A 19,664-nucleotide genomic window follows, 5' to 3' on the forward strand; every position below is an offset into this window, starting at 1 on the left:
GGAAGGTGGGGGGAGAAATGGAGGAATAGGCAGGGACTGATCTGGGGGGCTCAGAGCCCGCCAGCAGCACAGTTTAATGGGGCCAGGAGAGCCTCAGAGACTGGGACTCTGCTGGAATTGTCTGACTTGAATCAGGAGGTTTTCAGCCTTGCCAGGCAGGGTTGGGTGTCTTTTGGTGTTTGGTGGAGCAAGGAGCCTGTCAAGGAGTGGAGAAGCCTGGAAACTTCTCTGGGACCCTCCTCACCTTTGGTCCTTCCACAGCTCTGTCAGGCCCATTGGAAATTTGTCTTTCCCAGCAAGGTCAGCATCAGCCTTGAGCATCTTCTGGGTGTGTCTGGAACAGCGGGGCAAAGAGAAGGTGTGGGCTACCCATCAGCTCTGCTGCTGCAGCTGCTCTGAGACAGCGCTCCGGGAGGGGACGCAAACAGCCGGGAACGCTGGGGGAGTCTGTCTGCAGCCAGGGGCTCAGCCTGCCCTGCTGGTTTGGGTGGGTTGGGACGGTTTTCTGACACAGCTGTAAGGCTTGCCAGGTGTGCCAGAGAGGAAAGGAGAAATTCAGTGTGTGGCAGTTCACAATTCCAGCTTTGTTTCTTCTTCAGGAACCGCTTCAGCTTCTGCAAGAAGGACTCACTGTTTGCAGGCTCAGCGTTATTTCCCACAGCACACGGCTGGTTTTGAATCACACACCAGGATCTGGGAAGGAAAGAGGAGGAGAGAAGGTGAGTCCTCCACCAAAACCCCATTCTGCCTCCTGGAGTGCTTCTCATTCTGCCAGTGCTCTATGTTAGACTGGTCTTGTTCAGAAGTTGGTCCTGGAAGTCTGAGAGAGTGGGGAAGAAATCCTCTCCAGCTCTTCATGGTAGAGTGGGATAGGAGGGTGATGTCTCCTGCTACCCTGCTGCCTTTCCCTCTGGGTTTTTAAGGTTCATAGTATCTGGGCAGCTTTCTGCTTGAACCATGCTTTTCCAGGCTCCTCCAAGAATAAGATATTCTGAAAATCCCATTTGTGTTCTACTTGCCATGGGCAAACCAGAATGTTGTGGTGAACCTCTGCCTCTGGTATGGCTTAGCAGAGGGCCATGTATCCAGAAATTAGTTGGGCCACAGAAAATAAGGGATTTAACCCTTGCTGGGTGTGTTACAGTGAGGGTCCCATGAATCTGGAAAAGAAGGAATGATGAAGAGAAGAAGGAATGATCAAAACATGGGCACTTGGAGACCTGGAAACCACCATGGCATTGGCCTCTTGTCATAACTCAGGTTCTTTTCTTTTAGACTGACTCCTGCTTCCTAGAGAGACTAGCAGGCAGAGGCTTCTAGCATATATCCATGTCTGGGCACATGGATTGTGTGTGAAGACAGCTGGAAGGCTGGGACAGATGTAAATGTCTGATCTGCTCCGTGGATGATCACGCTGCTGGCTGCAGCAGTGGAGCTGCTTGGGGGGGTCGGGAGAACAGTGGGACTGTGGGGCAGGGCTGGGCTGGCATCACAATCACCCCTCACTCAGGGGCTGTCCATCCCTTCCTGCCAAAAGGAGCTTTCTTAGCACCTTGTTCTTGCACCTGTGAGCCTCTATTCGACAGCCTGGAAAATTAATACCCTGCCAAGGTGGGTGGCTGCGCTTCCATCACGTCAGAGCACCTTCCACAGCTGTTTGTGGCAGTACATGAAAAGATCACAGTGCACAGACTGTTAATTTTTCAGATTGCCTGAGATGCTGTGCAGAACTTTATGCTGCCTATCGATCAGTATTGTGGTGGTTCTGTAATTGAAGGGCCTTAAATGAATAGTGTGGATAAGTGGAACTAAAGGCATTATATTGTTTCACAGCCCCAAGGAAAATCTTTGAGCCTTATGTTTGTGTTCCCTCTATAATACAGCACTTAAATAAATACTTGGGTTGTCTTTCTAAACTGGATCCAGGTGCAAGGCTCACTTAATTGAATGTGTCTTTTCATCTCCACCAAGGCTCTCCCCAGGTTTACCTCTAATCTTATCTTGGTGATTATACTCAGGTGATTGCCATCACCTCCAGCACACAGCTCCAGTGTGGCACCTTGCCAAAGGCATCGGCAGCAGCTGGGTGGGTCTGACCAGGTGTTAGTGTCCCTGTGCTTCTGGCCACGTTATTCCTGCCCTGGGAGCTGCCTCAGCAGAGGAGCTGCCAAATTTGCTTGTGTGCCTTTGGTAGCACTTTTGAAGGGCACAGCCCTTATGTGAGGGTGCTGAGGGCAAAACTTGCCCCCAGCTCATTTTGAAAGCAGTTCATGACCACCATCCACCTGTGTGTTTATTTTAGTGAGCACTGCCAGGTGTGCTGTCACCATCTCACCTGACCCTGATTAATTACTTATTTATATTACTTGAATTCTTCTGCCAAGAAAATGATGGGGGAGTGAAAAAAAAATGCAGCATTACAAACACGCAAAGGTACAGGGAGTGAAGTGTGTTATTCCCACAGCAATGGGGTGAGGCTGGAGAGGAAAACCATCACTGAGGATAGGACTGGGAATTGCTACTTCCCAGTAACTATGACACTGCCTCACTCCGTGCCCTTGGTCAAATCACTTACTGCTGGTCTCTGTTTCTACACCCCTTCAAACGTGTGCCCTGACACAGTGGGAATGAATAATTTATTCACATGTGATGTATGGCATGTCCTGGTCCTGGGTGCTGCTGTTAATGAAGAACAAATGAGATTAATTCCTTATTTTGCAGTGCTGAAGATTCATGTGTAAAGTGTTCTGAATTCAGAGAGTACTCCATATGTTGTCATATGTTCCTGTTTTATTACTGCATGTCTGGAGGTCTCTGATGCTGTGGCAACAAGGACTAAAGTGCTTGACTCTTTAATATTTTAGTCATGGAATTAGCTAATCAATTTTTAGACTGTATGTGTTGTTTAAGATGAAAAGGCAGTAAACTCAAGTGATAACTGAAGACTAGAAACCTCTTTGAAATATCACAGTGAACTTAAATAAACCTAAAGGCTAATACTCAACTTGCTTTACTCCAACTGCAGTCAAAATAGGTGTGTCTGGTTTGCCTTCTATTTGCTAAACCATTCCGTTGATTCAGAAGATGAAATAACAGAAGTTTCCTCCAGTGCCCAGTGCAGTAACTCCAGCCACGGTGCACATGTGAGGGTGTCACAGACACAGGGCTGCAAGAGGACGAGCTGGGGTGGGGGTCCTGCGAGAAGGGGTGGATATTATCAGCTCACAGACTCTGGAGATGTTGGCTCCTGCCTTGCCTGTTTGTCGCCCTCCTGCTCGGCAAAAGGCAGCGCCTGGTGCGTCCCTGCCTTCCCTTTGCGTGCCTGGCATCCTCGGCAAGTCCCCAGCCATCCTGAGATGAGGCAGCCTCCTCCCGTTACTGGGCATCTGAAGGTAAACCATAGTTTTAGACGCTGTTATTAATAACGTGATCATGATAAGGTGGTTCCCATACCCACTATGGAGAATTAAGCCGGGTGGACAGCTCTGGGAGCGAGTTCCACTCCCGGGCTCCGGCCGAGCCGTGCGCGGGGGGTGACACCCGACCGGCCCCGTCCCCATTGTCCCCTCCCCGCCGGCCCGGCCCGGCCTGTCCTTCCTTCCCCCCGACCCTTCCCGGCGCCCATGTTCCCTTTCCCCGCGGCGGTGCCGCAGCCCCGGCGGAGGGTTCGGCACCTGCCCGGGCCCGGCGGCAGCGGCCACGCGCCCTTTATGGCCGGAGCGGGCGCGGTGCGCGCTCCCGCCGGGCCGGGCCGGGTGCGTGTGCGGGGTGTGCGGTGCGGGCAGCGGGCGGGCGCCGGTCCCGCTCCCAGCGAACAATGGCAGCGGCGGCGCTGCCCGGCACCTCCTGAATGGGCGCAGGCCCTGGGGGGGGCGGCGGCGAGGAGGAGGAGGAGGTGGAGGAGGAGGAGGCAGCGGCGGCGGGGCGAGGCGAGGCGGGAGCCGCCGCCCCCCATCCTCCCTCCCGCCCTCCGCCCGTCCCTGCGCAGGGAGCGCGGGGCCGGGGGGCCCGTCCGTGGGGCGGCGGCGGCGGCGGCGGGGGAAGGGGCGGGGGCCGGCGGCGGGAGGCGGGGGCCGGGGGCGGGCGCGTCCACCTGCGCGCGCCGGGCCCCGGGCGCATGGAGCAGCGCTGAGCCGCAGCACCGGCAGCGCCCGGCGGGCGGGGGACCCCCGCTCCATCGCGGGCCCCGCGCGGAGGTGAGTCCCGCCGCGGCGGAGCTTCATCCACACACCCCCCCCCTCCCGCGCCAGCTACACCGCGGGGGCAGCGCGGGGGGGGGAGGAGGAGGGGATGCTGATGGCAGAGCCGGCCTGCGCGGAGGCCTGCGGGGAAGTTGCGGGGTGTGTGTGTGCGAGGGTGGTCTGAGGTGACGGGGGGGCGGCAACTTGGCGCCGTGTCCCCCCCCTCGGGCAGGTGCAGCGCGGGGCGGGGGCGCCGCCCCGCCGGGCCCGGGGGCAGCGGGACCGCCGGGCCCCCCCGGCGGCCGCGGGGGCCGCGCTTACTTCAGCCTCGGCCAGAACAAAAACATAATGAAGGAGGGGGGATGGGATTTTTATTTTTACTTAAGGGGAAAAAAAAAAAAAAAAAAAAAAAGCCCCAGCCTTGGGAGTAGCTGTCACCGCGCGCATTAAACTAGAGAACTGGCTAATCAAATAAAACTGGCTCATTGTCTGAAACTCTATCCCAGCGCAAAATGCGGCTGTGAATGTAATTAACCATCTGTCTGGCGGGCGGCGGAGCGCCGGGTCCGTGCGGTCGGCACCCGGGCGCTGCCATCCCTGAGCCCCGGGATGTGCCCGGTGTGTGTGTGCGAGGAGGATGCTGGAGCGAGGGGGGGGGATGAAATCCTTCCTCGGCTCCGAGACGAGCGAGCGATGCACAGTGTGATAGATGAACCCAAACAAGCCGTGAGGGACCGGCGATGAACGCCGAGACGATCGGTTTGCTCTGGGTGATGCTCCGCCGTGTTCCGCCTCCCACTGGGAACCCGCGCAGGATGGGTGCGTATTTGGGGGATTCGCGGCCGGGAGCCGTGGGTGGATGCGTGAGGCCGGAGGGAGCGGTGCGCCTGTGCGAGCCGAGGCCTCAATGAGCCTCTTGCGGGAAAACAAAACGGCTCCGTGCTCCTTAAATCCTCCCGGAGGTTTCCCCCCGTTTCCGCCCGGCGCTTTGCTCGTCCCCCCTGCCCCGCGCCGGCCCCGAAACCTCTGTGCAGCCATCAACATCCTGGTACTCGGCTGTGCCGCGCCGGAGGTACCTGCTGGCATCGCTGGAGCGGCGTGGTACTGCGGTAACACCGAGCCCACGGCACACGCTGCTGCCGGCGGGGCTCGGTGTGCCTCTACACACGCTCCTGCCTCTTGCTTTTCTGTTTTTAATTTTTTTTTTTTTTCCCCGTGTGTGTGTGTGTGTGCGTGTGGTTTAGTAAAGGAATAATACAGAGGCTAAAAAAATAGCGGCAGCGCTCAAGCAGGTAGGATGCAATTTAAAGTCACTCCAGCTAATACCCCATGCAAGACTGCATTTGTTAAGGTATGTGAGCTGTGCAGAAGGCAGCAGTCTTTAGTGAATCACTTTTGAAAAACAAATACTTGACAAAAGAACCAGACCTGCTAAATGGATAACAATTATGTAAGCCTATAGTAGGTTTTGATGTATGTCAAGTCTGTTAAATAAATCAACCTGTTCAGTGAATAAATCTGCTCTGCACCAATGCTTTATTATATATTTTTTTAAGGAGAATAAATCTGTGTATTTAAGATGTTTTTACTGATGTGAATCTCATGGCCAAGCCCCGTAGCTGCCAGTGACACAAGACAAATCCGTGGGGAGGGTGGGGTGCAGGAGCATGGGGAGGGAGGGGGCAGGCCAAGCAATAAGGTGGGTATTAAAAATACACAAAGATGTACATAAGGATTCCTAGTGATAAAATTCTCACTGATCCATGTCTTGATGGAGTATTTGCTTTGCAGTGGCAATGGCCCATACAAAGCTACATTGATTTAGCTTGCTCTGTTCACGATGGCAGTTCTGGTGAATAATTATTTTCCCAAAAGCCCTAACCAAGGGAAGAAAGAGAGTCCCTGCTTGGCCTACACAGTAGTACAGTATCTTTGAAAGCGCGTATCCGGCTGCAAATAAAGAGAGCCAGTTCAAGTGTTACTACACTCAGCAGGAATAAAAGGGGGGCAGAAGAGGGGAGCACCCGGCCGCCTTCCCCGTGTGCCTCATCCCCCTTTCCCTCTCTGCTCCTCGCTCTCCACTCAGCTTTGGGGGCAGGGAGGGGGGATTTTTGTGCGTTTGTTTTTCCTTTTTTTTTTTTGTGTTTGCTGTTGCCTTTTGGAGGCGAGGCTCCAGCAGCCCACTTAAACGTTGAGTTCTGAGTGCTGAGGAGTCTCTTTCAGATAGAAAAAAAAGAGAAGAGGCTGTGGCCAGTGGGTTTTAACTTCCGTAGCTGGGACACCGAGTACGTCTGTGTGGGGCAGTGCCTTGGTGTGGTGTCCTTCTCTTTTGAGGTGGTGAGGCCTCGTGGATGTTTTTGTGATGGGTCACGTGTGTATCCTTTTCCTGGCTCTGCAATGAAACATATGAAAAGACTCAAATGTGCTTGCAGGACCAAGAAGGCCCCAGGCTTGGGGAGAAAGTGTTCCCAAACAAAGGGGTCTGGCTCATGTTGTATCCTGGGTGTGGGACACAGCCATCAATGCGAGGTGCGTTTTTTGGATATTAAGGCTTTTCCGCGGTAGCAGCAGCCCAACCGTGCTGCTTTCCCCAAGCACAGCAGTGAGCCATCCCCTTGAAGTTCATGCCCTGTTGCAAACAAAAAGCAGCATTAAGAAATAATCTTTTCCTTGGGCAGAATCCAGGGAGGAGAGCCATGGATGCTCCAGGCCTTGCCCTGGTCCTTGTGTGGGGGCTCTTCGATGCTGCTGTGGCTGAGTTTGTGTTTGGCCCTGAGAGAGATGGGTAGCCTGGCTGTTTAACGGAGTAAAATTGCTATTGCTTCTCAGTAATGACAGTTTTTGGTCTGTGAGGGTATTTAAAAAAAAATATTTTGAGAATTGGGAGCAAAATAATGGTTATATAATCCACCTGTTACGTTCAAAGTCCTGTTTTCCACCTGGGAGAGGATTGCACTTTTTTATTTTCATGCTAGATCTTTGTGTACTTTTAGCCCCGCTTGAGTTGGCTTTATAATCATTACCTGTGTATACAGTCAGGTGCTTGACGAGCCTGATTTTGTGGAAGCTGCCAGCAGTGAGTAAATGAGCCATGTGGCATAAAACTGAGCAAACCGTGTTTTGTTGGTACCTTGCTCTTCCCTCTTTTCTCTGAGCTGGTCGTACACACCCGTAGTGTCACTTGGCACCTGTGCAGGGGTCTGGGCCCTTCCAGCACAGGGACCCACCTGTTTTGTGACCTGTATATGGTGTGAGAGGCGTGGTGGGATCTCAGCCTTTTGGTTTTTTGATTTTAGGGCTCCTGGGTGCCGTTACAAGCAAACATTAAATAATTACTGTGTGTTGTGTTGTGTAGAAAGCAGTGACGTTACAGATGCTGAAGATGGGGAACTGGTTTGAGCATCCAGGCGTGGGGGTTTGCCTGAAAGGATGCACAAATTGAGGATAAAGCCTGTCCTGCTGCCAGTGCCAAAGGGTTGGTAGCACTGCTTACCTGCCTGCAGGCACGAGGAAAAATGGGGAGTGTTTGGGAAAGCTGAGCCAGAGCGAAGTTTGCGGGAGGAGCCGTCAGTGCTGCAAATGAGTGCTGAACCCTTATCCTTAGCAAAGTCCTCTTAGGAACAGCCAGGGGAAGTGGCTTTGGTGCAGTGGTGCTTTGGGCTGTGGGGGTAGTGCTGGGTGGATTTTGTTTGCAGTTCAGGGGAGTAGCATGTAATCTGTGTAATGCTGCTTTTGTGTGCCTCTATTGCAAATTGATGTCTGGGGAATGACATGAAGCAAAGGCTCTAGACCAGCAGGTCTGTGATATTTTTGTAGCAATGTCTTTTTATTCAAAGCAGGTGTCATGGAGATCTTTCATCCCAGGATTTCTTTCATCCCTGGCATTTGTTAGCTTGTGTTAAAACTTTAAATCTTGAGAATTTCTTCTGTACAGAAGATGTTCCTCATGTTGCTCTGGCATGGGCTGAGCTATGATTATGCAGTCTCCAAACAGTGACACGGATGAGGTGGATCTGTGTCTGCATTGCTACGTCAGCCCTGTGAATAATCCAGGCATGTGGCCCAGTGCCCTCCAGTCACAGGCAGGGTCTGTGCCGGCTCAGTTGGAGGAACTGCACAGAGATCTGGTAGTGGGCAGTGATGGGGCTGTTGTCCCTGGGCAGAGCTTTCTTCTAACCCTTAAGCATTCAGAAGGTGATTTATGCCCAGCAATCTGAGCTTGTATTTGCAGCCCTGTTTGTTTTTAAAAAAGCTTTTGACGACGAGATGCCTGATTTGCTTAATTTATCTAAGCTCTTGTCTCGATAGTCTCCCATGATGGAAAATTCTGCTGGCTAATTGTTGCCTTTCACTGATCTTCTCTGTCTTTGTTTTGTGCTGCATCTTCAGAATCTGGGTGCATGTGTCACTAGAAGTTTCTGATCAATCTCCTTGTCTTGATTTACTGGTGTTGCCCCGTGGGAAGGTGGAACCACAGTCTGCGGTGCCAACAGCATTGCTTCTGCTTGGACCCCAGCTAATTAGTTTACCCCCTTTCTGAATTGTCACTATCATGACTGTGATCTCTCTCTCTGCCAGTAGCTGTTGTTTTCCTCAGGCATCAGCCCACGAGTGCCTCTGTCTTAAGAGGGAGCTTGAGGTCTGACTTCTGGTGTCACCTTGAGTGGTGTTGCAGTGCCAGTCTCCAGTGTGTCACTGAGGCTGGCAGGAGCAGCAGAGGTTGTAGGCCTGGCCTTGATACCAGTTAGGGTTTTTTTGCCAATTTATCAGCTTCCTCTCCTTGCTTCTGTGGGGTTTCTGTTGTGCAGAAGGGCTCCACGTGGTGGGTTTGGCAGTGCATGGTGTGAAGGTCCCTCCCTGCTTTGTGGTGTTCCCTGCTGGTGTCTGGAGCTGTTTCCCGCTGCTCCACTGAGGCCCTTGGAGAGAGGAGTGTCAGGGTTTCTAAAATAACACCAAACAGATGAGGCATTTTCTACCTCTGCTTTTTCCCAGGGTAAGGAGCTCCTCACCTACTAAAACCCATCATTGTAACTGTCCTTTTCCTGATGTGCTGAAACCGGTGAGAAGGTGGCTGATGCTATGAGACTGTTACGTTTTTGAAGGTATTTGGACACTCAGGTGGAGTTTATCAGGAAAATCAGCTCTTGTGGATCTTGCAGGACATGGTCAGACTCTCAGGAGAGCCAGGACGTGGCTTGGTGGAGTGTGTGGTGCTCGGAGCACTCCTGAGAAACTTCTTGGTTGTTTCATTCCCAGCGTGTGACCTGGGCCCTTGGGAGGGATGATGCACAAACTCCCAGCTCTTTCCCAGTTCCATTCCAGGTGAGGTCTCTGCCGTGCTCTGGAACTGCTTTAGGAGCTGTGTCCTTATTAAAAAAAATCCGATTCCTTTCCTCGCACTCGGGAGGATTTTAATTGTGAGTTACAGCACAGAGGCACCAAACGTAGAAAAGACAAGTGTGGGTGAATTTTGTTTCCTGTACAGTGTCCCAATGAATGAGTTGAGTCTTTGATGGAGGAGAGAAGCTGAAGCCTTATGAAGGGCCTGTTTATTGGCATTAATTATTTTTTATTAGTTACAGCATCCATAGTCCGTTGGCAGTAGAAGAGCCCAAAGTAAGAATATTAATTCTTCAGAAGTTTTTCAAAGCTTGCATTTTTCATAAGAAGCTTGTGAAGCTTCAAATCTAAAGCTTCCAAGGCCTTTTTTTTTTTTTTTTCATTCTTCAGAAGTGCCACTGAAGCTCTTTTCTTAATTTTTCGTATTTTAGCTGAAACTATGAGTTTTACACATGAAAGAAAAAAAAGTTCTTTCCCATCCACTGCATTGGCCCCAATTTTCAGGTCTCTGGCTGGGTCAGCTAAACCCTCTGCAAGAACTGGCTGTGCTGTTGAGAGCAGGTGTGGGCCCTTTGCTACTAATTTCTTGTCCTTTCCCCCCACCTCTGGTTGGGGTTTTACTCTGTGGCTGAAGCACAGATCGACACAAGAGATGGGTTTGTTTGTGACTGGCCAGTCAGGACAATACTTGACCTTCACAGTTGTTGAATAACTTCAGAGAAATGCTGAACTGCTTCATGGGAACGAGGAGGGTGGCTGGGAATTTACCCAGTACGGAGTGAATCTGGTGTCTGTTTGGCCAGCAAGCAGCATTTTTTTCTGGTAGCCTTGCAAGGTCATGTTTTAATACTCTGAATATGAATTGAGGGGTCATGCTGGTATTTCAGTGGTAATACAGATGGATGCTGGGTCTTATTTCATATTGCTCCAGGGAATGGAGCAATTAGTAATCTTGGCTCTCTCTGAACCTCGAGGGGGAAAATGAAAATTGCCTTTTTCAGGGTGGTCACTGTTCTCATCTGCATGAAGAAAACTGTTGGGGAATGGGATGATTTTAGCTACAAAAAGTTGTGATGTGGGTTTTTTGTTTAATGATTTTGCTAACGTTACACGGGCAGGTGAACTTCATTGACAGCTATGCCTTTCATGTGGAAAGATGGGTAGAATTTTTGGGAAGATCAGAAGGGAAAGTGCTGCTGACCACAATTTTTCAGCTCATGTTAAAGCAACCAAGCAAACCCCTATGTCCCTGGCACCACTGGTGCTGTAGGGAGCAGCACACAATAATTTCCCATGGTTTGTTTATGCCTGCCTCTAAGAAAATCTACTATCTCAAAATCACCTGTCCATGTAGTGACTTGTGTGTGTGAGATAGATTCATTCTGAAGTACATGGAGCATTCATTGCCAGCTCGTGCAGGAATTCAGCTGGCTATGACACAAGCAGCGTGGCTAATGGATAACAGTGGAATTTAGGACCATTTCTAGCCCACGGTGCCCATGAGTTGATGTGAAGCAGAGGAGCCACGTGGTGTTAGTCTAGCCAGGCGTGGCAAATGTGGAGGAACCTGTCAGCTGAAACCTCCCACAGAACAAATAATTTCTCCTAACCCGGTAACCTTCACTTACTTGTCTTATGTGCCTGATGAGCTTATCATTTGATGGGGAGAGTTTGTACTGCAGGAAAAAAGAGTTTTGTTTATTGTGACTGTTTCTTTGGTCAATTTGCACTCATTCCTTGCCTGCTGCTTTCTGGGTTTGAATGGTCCCTCCTCAGCAGTTACAAACAGCAGCCTTTTGGGAGATGAATGGGAGGTTGGGCAGGCCACTGTGTTTCCAAGGAGTCTCTGGTTTGAAAGAGTGAATTTTTGATTGGCTTGGTGGCTCAGTAGTGTCACAATTTACGGCTGTTTCAGGCAGCACAAAGTTGTGTTTCAGGATTTACCCTCAGGTTATGGTTTATGTCCCTGTACAGTGTTGAGCTGAGACCCACGTGCTGCTTACAGTTCTTTCTTCTTCTGCAAAGGGGTGTTTAAAACCTGGTGTTTAATCATCAGCAGGGTCTAGTGCTGATTCCACCCTTTGGAAGCGTTTCTGGCTTTGCAGGAAGGATGGGCATTGGTTGTGATGTGGAGCTGGAGCTGGTTAGGAACTGATGTGTTGGCTGTGACATGGTTGCTTTTGTGTGGAATTAATTACTGGTTCTGATTGCTGGTGTATGGAATTACAGGTTCCAGTTCACGTGGTAAGCAAACCCTGGTATCTCAGGCCTCTTCTGGTTTTTTTCCCCTGTAAACTACATCCCCCCTTCCTCCCTTGTTTATGGTGTTCACCTCTCTGTGCACAATCTGTGTGCTGGATTCCTCACTAGGACGAGTTCAAGACTTGCTGAAGGTTAGTTCAGGGTGAGTTTGGAAGTATCTTGGATTAACTGTTCAACCACTGCAGGTGGTCTGGAGGGGATGTTGGGCAAAATGAGTGGCTTGAGACTAAAAACAGCCCAAGCCTCCCAATGCCAGCAAAGAGCCAAGAGCAGGAGTGGAGGGAGGTGGCTCCTGGAGGGGTTGCTGGTGGGACATTTCAGTGAAAATGATGGAGAGAAGAAGAAAATGCTTCTTAAATTGTGTTCTGAAGCTTTTTGAGCTGGTGTGGTATGGAAAAGTCTTCACCTGCATCGTGATCAGTGAGCTTGTGCATGGTGGAATCCAAATATTGTATCAGAAGTGCTTAATGACTGCCTTGTGCCATAAACCTCCTGTGAAAGCATAAGGGTTCTGTTCCCCATTGCAACATGCAGTAAACATAAAATATCTGAAATCTGCAGCTGAGAATATAATATATGAGTTCTCACCCTGTATTCCTGGGCTGATGTTAAAACAAAAGGCAGTTTAAGGGTATTGCTATATTTACATTATATATATATATTAAAAATAGATATAAATATATTGTGTTTATATAATACATGGTTATATTTAAGGGTATTATTAGATATTATATTCTATTATTCAGTTAGGCCTGGGCATTTGCTGAAGGGGCTCTATTAAATCACACCTACATTTGCAAGGGTCAGGTTGAAAACTTGATGTGTAGCTCAGAGTTTGATCAATATTTTTAAATTTTTGTTAATACCTTCCCTCTCCATGCATTTATGGGTACAGCCATACCCTGTGGTGGTGGCGGCTGCTAAACTTGTTATCTGTGGCTGTTTGAATGATTTCTTTTTGGGGCAATATAAGGCTGCCTAAATTTAAATAATGAGGGGAGCAGAGGGGTTGGAAGGAGCATTTCCAGGTCTGATGGGGGCTCTGCAGGGTCCTCCTCAGAGTCCCCAAATGCTTTGTCCCCACTCTGCCCTGTCTATCCTTGAACAGCTTCTGTGCACTGCATGGTAATGGAAGTCAAAATAATTTGTTTGATGTTATTTATTCAAATCTGGAAAGGATGGTTGTGCAAAGACCAAAGAAAAATGGTTTTAGTCTGACAAATGCCAAGGGTTTTTGTTTTGTTTTTAAAGCCTAAACAAACCCTTTGGGATCCTTGGCTGGGTACATAATAGCATGAAATACACCATTCCTTTCATTCTGCTCCCTAAAAGTCTAATTTTTTATGCATTTAAAGTGGGAGTTGAGGCAAAAACAGAGTTTAGCTCTGTTGACCTATATTTATGAAAAGAGAAGGCTTGCTAAGTGTTGCAAGAAAAGAATATATAGTGCTGTTGGTATACTCTGACAAAATGTACACACATACTAAAACCACTTTTGGGATTCTTCATCTTCTTATTGAATGTTTAAGCCCCTTCCAGCCAGGTTCAATCCATTTTTGCAGTTCATGGCGTGTATATTCAGGCTTCCATTAATAGCCACGAGGCATCAGTGAGGAAGGGCAGCAAAAGTGGGTGTCTGGGATAAGCAAGGGAGAGCTGTGGTGCTGAAACCCTCCCTGAGCCCAAGGTTTAAAGGTGAACTTTTAAACTTTTTCCCCTGTTTCCTTTTTGTTGTTTTATTTTTTAATTCAGCCCACTCTCTATAAAGCTCAGTTTAATGGTTATCATGCTGCTTATTGCATAACTGTGGCACAGATGTTATTTTTTTGTAATGTTGCCTGACATATTTAAAAGGGAAAGAGAGGAAGGGAATTTATACCCTTTGGAGATGAATATGTGGAGCCTATTAGTCTTAAAAAAAGTGTGAAGAGCTAGTTAGAGCTGGAGCTGGCACATCTCTGAAAGGCTGATCTGTGGAGTGGAGCTCTTCAGATAAAGAATGAGTGTGTTTTATCTTCTGGAGTTTGTTGTGTGTGTTACCAGACAGCCTAAAATCCAAACTTGGTGGGGTACTTAATGTTTAGGCACATGATTAAATATTTTATGGGACTGAGACCAAATCCCAATGCATATTTAATAAAATGCTCTCCAGAATTAAGTTTTACGGGATAATCCTATGCTCGGAGTTAAAGGATGTGAGGATGAAATACCTCGCTCAGCATGGGTAGTACTGAATGTGTAAGTGTTTATTTCACTGCAGCTGCAAACAACACCTTTAAAGTTGCTTTCTTATGAAGGTTTGATGGAGAAAATACAGTTAGAAGTACAGTTTTAGCAGAAGGAAAAAATTGCATTCAGGCCTAGCATTTCCTGGTGGAATAGGCATGAGAACATGAAATCGTCTCCTTTTGGCATTTCTAACAACATTAGAAGTTTTAAAATAGTAGAAATGCAAATAAGTAGAGTGAAAATGGTAGATGCTGTATTTATATTTATTTATGTATTGTAACAGAATGCCTGGTGTTTCAGATCAGCACAGCGTGCCTGGATTCTCAGAGTATTTGTTTTATAAACAGGGATAAAGCTGCACAACTCACCTCTCCCTGCTGTACAGAGGAGCAAACCAGCTCACAGGGAAATTGATGACCTGCTGGAAATGCAGTTGGGAAATGAATCCAAGAATCTTGGCTTCTCAGCCCTTGTTTGAGCCTGTGTGCTGGGCAGTGGGATAACTGGGATGGATTGTTAAGGGGAAAGAGGAGAGAAAAGGGAGAAATGACACCCACTGCCATGGAGCATAATTTTGAAGTTGTGGAGTAAAGATAATTCAAATGATTCTTCTAAAACAACTTGCAAAAAAAAAAGAAAAAAAAAAGAAAAAAATACCAGGTGAACAGTTATAAAAACAAACAGAAGGAAACCTGAGAGTGTTTTTGACTTGTTTCCACCTAGGGCAAGATTTTTTGCTTTGGTTTTTATTTTGCTTTTGTTCTGCCCTTTGCCCCTCCGCCCTCTCTTGCTGGATTACCTACTACAGGAAATAACAAATTAGGCAAAATAAATCCTAAATTACAGTTGGAGGAGGCAGGCAGGAGCTGCTGTGTGAGGGTAGGATCGCAGAGGCTCAGGTGTAAATTTTAGGGCAGTCCTTGTGCCTTGTGGGATTTTCTTCACCAAGAGACAGGTGGGCTCTGAGTTCATTCCTCAGCTCTGGTGGTCCTGGGTGGGAGAGGAGATGTCTCACCTGCCTCCCTTGCTCCATCAGAGGCAAGGCTTCCTCACCTGGCAGGCAGACACAGCTCCAGGGGCTGGGAATTTTCTCCCTTTCCAGTCCAGTGACACCCATGCAGTGTTTAGTGCGTGGTGCTCTGAGAACATCCTCTTCTGGCTAAGCAGGGAAAGGATGGAAAATACTAGGCTAAAACAGAAGGTTCGTGCTGATGCAAGCTGTGTTTACTTTTGAAAATTCAGTTTATTAAACTCAAGGCTGCAGAACTCCAGGGATCAGTGATGCTGTCTGAACATCACCTTCTGCACCGCACAAGCAATTTTTCAAAATTACTTTTTTAATTAAAAGTTGTATCGGTTTAATGCAAGTTAAAGGAAAGTTCACATGCTTAGCGTTGTCTGAAACATGCTGCAGATTTGGGAAAGAACCTTTTCCTGCCTTTTAGAAGTTTATCCAAAATAGTGAATAATATGCTTGGGAAGAGAGGGAAATCTCCTCCTGGACTCGGCCTCTGAGGGATTGCAGGGTGAAGGTATTTATTGATTATCAGTCCAGCTCTGCTTCCATTACCTTCGGAAGGAGCTGCACAGCAGCAGAGTTGGAATATGAACATAAGGAAAACAAGGACGACTTGAGGTACAGCAGAGGAAAGTCAATACAGAGCTTATTTAAATGTCAGCTGCCTGGAAGAGCTGTGCTCAAAAGCTGTGAGGAGAGATTAGGTCTGGGACACGACACCGGAGTGTGGGAAGGAGGGAGGGAGGTTGCTGAGCAAGGGCAACGCCTGCAAAAGGAATATGTTAAGGGGGGAGAAGAAACTGCTGGCTGAAAATTGCATCTGACAATTAGTTCTGAGCAACTAATTGGAGAAGTTATGTGGCTCTTGGACAGGGGAAGCCTGTGATTGTAGTTGGTGGGCGATCCGATCCATGTTAACAGTGTTATTCATCAGCGCAGCTGACAGGGATAAGTGACACCCATTACAAATCTGTTTACTACCTCTATGTAATGTATTTAGTTTCTGAATGTATGTGCAGGGTTGAGAGTCTCTGTGAGCATTGGATTTCTGGAATTTTATAGAACCAGAGAATATCCTGTGTTGGAAGGGACCCACAAGGATCATCGAGTCCAACTCCCAGCCCTTTGAATCATTTTAAATCACATTGACTTTATTTACCCAATAGGTCAGAGTCGTAATTCTGTGGCATTTGTCAATGTAAGTGGTTTTTTTTATATTTGGGAAGGGCTTGAGCAAAAAAATTACTGGTTTGTAGATGAATAGCCTGATTCTGAATTTCACGGCCATTTTTATTTTGGAAAGTTAACCACTAATTACGTGTTGTAATAAGAAGTAGTTTTATTATGGTTGTGCCTGAAATAAAATCCGGTTGAGCACTCTCATGCAGGAAACATTATTGGAGTCAACCTCCAAAATGTTCCACTTGGGGATGTGGTTTAGTGGTGGACTTGGCAGTGCTGGGTTAATGGTTGGGCTTGATGATCTTGGAGGTCTTCTCCAACCTAAAATGATTCTACAGAGTCCTCAGCGTTTTAGGCAGGACTGGGGGTGAGAAGGATGGGGCTCTGTAGCTGTGCTGTAGCTCACTGCAACCAAGCCAAATTTTTCTTTTATTTTGTCAGCCCCCTGCTTAATTCTGAATGGAGTTCAGTGTTTTTGTCATCAGGGAGGTGAGCGCCTTGTGCATGGGATAGCCAGAAGACCTCAAGGCTTTACCATCCAGCCTCTGGCAGTGTTGCTTCCTCAGTACAGCCAAACTTTGTCTTAACCCACTCTCTTAAAAACCTGTGTGGTGTAACAAGTGCTCGCTGAGAACATGGGAACAAAGGACAATACAAAGGCTGGTTTGGATGTGAGGGGTGTTTCTATGCCTTTGCCGTCCACACAAACTCAGCAACACGTGTTTGTGTTCTTACCAGCCATCCCTTACGGTCTCGTTTGTGCCACGCTGCCTGCAAACGTGCATTTAGTAAAGAACATCACAACTCTTGCACGTGATCCTCTCCTGCAGAGAGGATGGGAGAGCAAACACCGCAGGACGAGCTCTGTTTGCATTGTGCCATGGTCTTCGGAGCAGAAGGGCTCCCACCAGAAGACACTTTGTTGTCCAGAAGGGCAGGTGACCAAGCTGGGCAGGCAGGGATTTAACAAGTAGGGGGGATGTGAAGCTGTGGGCTGAAGTTGCTGTGCCCCTCTCTGGCATCGGCTTTTCCAAAATGTGTGATGACAGTAGGACAGGGGAAGTAGTTTTAAAATACACAGGAGGTATCACTGAGCCAGTGTCGACTTCTCTCTTGGCCCTATAACAGTGCCATCACTTTTCTGTCCTGTTCACCCCACTTGTTTAATGGGATTATTAATATGGATGTGTTTGCTTCCCAGGAGCTTTGAGAAAATCAGTTGAAGTTTGAAAAGTGTGTTGAAGAAGTCGCTCAGTGCTGCTTTAAGAATACTTCTTGATTTCTTTCAGTAAAAAGAAGTTTAGTTCCTCCTCTGCTGGAGTTTCCTCCTTGCATTTTTCCTCTTGCTTGTGTGTGGTATCCCATGGCTCTCCCAGTATGCATCCTGCTTTGGAAAATGTTACATTTTGTCTCATCTTGGAGAGTCATGTTTTCAGTAGGTATCCTATTATACAGGATGGGAACAGGAGGCAACATTCAAAGTTTGGGCTGTAAAACTTCTTCCCCTTTAGATGGCATAGAGGAGTTCTCATGCTTAATTGAAAGGTTCAGGATTCTCTTTTCAAGGCTTCTATTCTAGTGACAGGTGGAGAGTTCTTTTTGCAGATTACTTGTGGCCAGAACTGATTTCTTGTCCAAAAATTAACCTCTTTTAGCAGTTTCTTCAAAAGGCAACTGGGGAGTGAGTTTCAAGAACGGGTAGAGTTAAGAGGAACACTTTCTGTAGCATTTAAACAAGACATTTCTTGGAGGGGATCCTTCCAAGGGGTTGACTGTAGGTGGTATTAAAATCCTTGGATGTTACTGGAAGTTGGATTGAAGATGAAGGGAGGGAACAAGGACATGAATGCTGGGAGGAGTGAAGGATTTGCTCTTTCAGGGCAAGGAAACACGGTACCTTCTCCCTTACAGCTCTCACCTGAAGTGCCCATGTTTCTTTCCCCTCGTGGACTTCTTTGGTTCGCCTTTGCTTGTCCTTCCCTTCAGTATCAAAGCTGCATCCCCTGAAGGTTTTCTTGGCATGTGGTAGCTGAGTTCACACAGGGAATGAGAAGAAACAAGGCAAACTTGGTTCTAATCGCTCTCGTCTAATTCTGCTGCATAATGGAGATGAGCAGTACTTACATAACAATATCCTGGGATGTTAATAGATTTAATAACCCAGAAAGGTGGGAAGAGGTTCTGAATTACCTATAAAATGGCATCTAACTAATGAAGTTTACGGGAAGCTCATCTCTTTGAAGGAGAGTCAGATGGTAGGAGCGAGACTTCTGCATATGCTCAGAAGAGGAAACAAAATGAAGCTGCCTGTCCTAGTCAGAATAAAACTCACATTAAAAATAAGTTCTGAGGTGCTGTTGGATTATGCCAGGGCTTCTAGTTCAAGTCTTGCAAAAATGTAAACAACACAGACTCCTTTAGATTTAATTTTTTTTTTCCAAGTGTAGATATGTTCCAGTTTTGGGGATTAGAACTCTGTATGTGCCCAGCGAAAACAATCGGTTCATTAATGGTGTTTTGTTAGACCTTGCCCCCCTCTTGCCATGGTGATAAGGGACCTTAATTAGATCCCAGAACAAATGCTGGAGAGCTTGACAAAAAGGAGAAACATGGGGAGGGGGTGGAGAAATACTGAGATGTTGTTAGCAGATACATGCAGAGAGCTGTATCCTGCAGAGGAGAGACTGTGTTTTATTGAAAAGACTGGTTTTCTTTCCCAGGAACACAGCCTGTGCTGCTAGGCTGGGAACATCCATGGACAGTGTGTAGGATTGGCACTGGCAGCCTCCTGCACATCAAATCCTGCTCCCAGGTGTGGGCACCTGCCCATGGGCTTGGGAGACCGGACAAGGAATGTGCTGCTGGTGGAGTGGTGGCTGTGGATTAAAAATTCCTAAATCTGTGCTGGATGCTGCTGATGTTCCCCCATGGGAGGTGGCCAAATCATTGCGTTGATTCATATGTTCGTGTGTGAACAAAAAAAATGTCTGTGTGGGGAGGGTTGGAAAGGGAGAAGGAGGAGAATTCAGAGGATTTTTATGAATACCTCGGCAGAGAGGGCATAAGTGAGAGAGGGGGACTTATGGTGCTACACAATGAAAAGGAAGGTTGGCAAATAATGTTAGCTGGGAAAAGGAAGAGAGCTTTCTCTGAGGAGCAGATCTCCATGTGATTTCAAAAGAGCAAGCACGCAGAAACACAGGTGTTAAAAATTAGGAAATGCTGGGTTCTTCTGTTTGTTTTCTATTGTTGGGTGCTCAGGTTACACCTTCAAAACTTCCTGTGCCATCGTTCGAGGTAGAACATTAACTTCAGGTTAAAATCTCTGCTTTTCATTAACTGCATTTCCAGTCTGAAATCGGAGGACTGTGGCCATCAACCCTCATACCTCAGTCTCCAGTCTTAAATTACATGCTGCCTGATTAGTTGTACTTCATAATTATTCCTTACTT

General features: G+C 47.8%; 1 protein-coding gene across 8 annotated transcripts in view; it reads left to right on the forward strand.

Annotated features, from left to right (window-relative positions):
* NEXMIF (neurite extension and migration factor) overlaps positions 1-19,664 on the forward strand; it is a 177,243-nt gene that overhangs the window by 9,362 nt on the left and 148,217 nt on the right. For 5 of the 8 annotated variants that reach the window (XM_069015675.1, XM_069015674.1, XM_069015679.1 and 2 more), the window contains one exon: positions 600-3,392. The gene's annotated coding sequence lies outside the window, so the exon portion shown is untranslated. Of the gene's footprint in view, positions 1-599; positions 3,393-4,114; positions 4,197-19,664 lie in introns of those variants that run through there. The other 3 variants (XM_069015680.1, XM_069015681.1, XM_069015682.1) reach the window with 3 other exon arrangements.

The sequence above is a fragment of the Aphelocoma coerulescens genome, chromosome 4A (assembly GCF_041296385.1).
Source record: "Aphelocoma coerulescens isolate FSJ_1873_10779 chromosome 4A, UR_Acoe_1.0, whole genome shotgun sequence".
NCBI classification, from domain to species: Eukaryota; Metazoa; Chordata; class Aves; order Passeriformes; family Corvidae; genus Aphelocoma; species Aphelocoma coerulescens.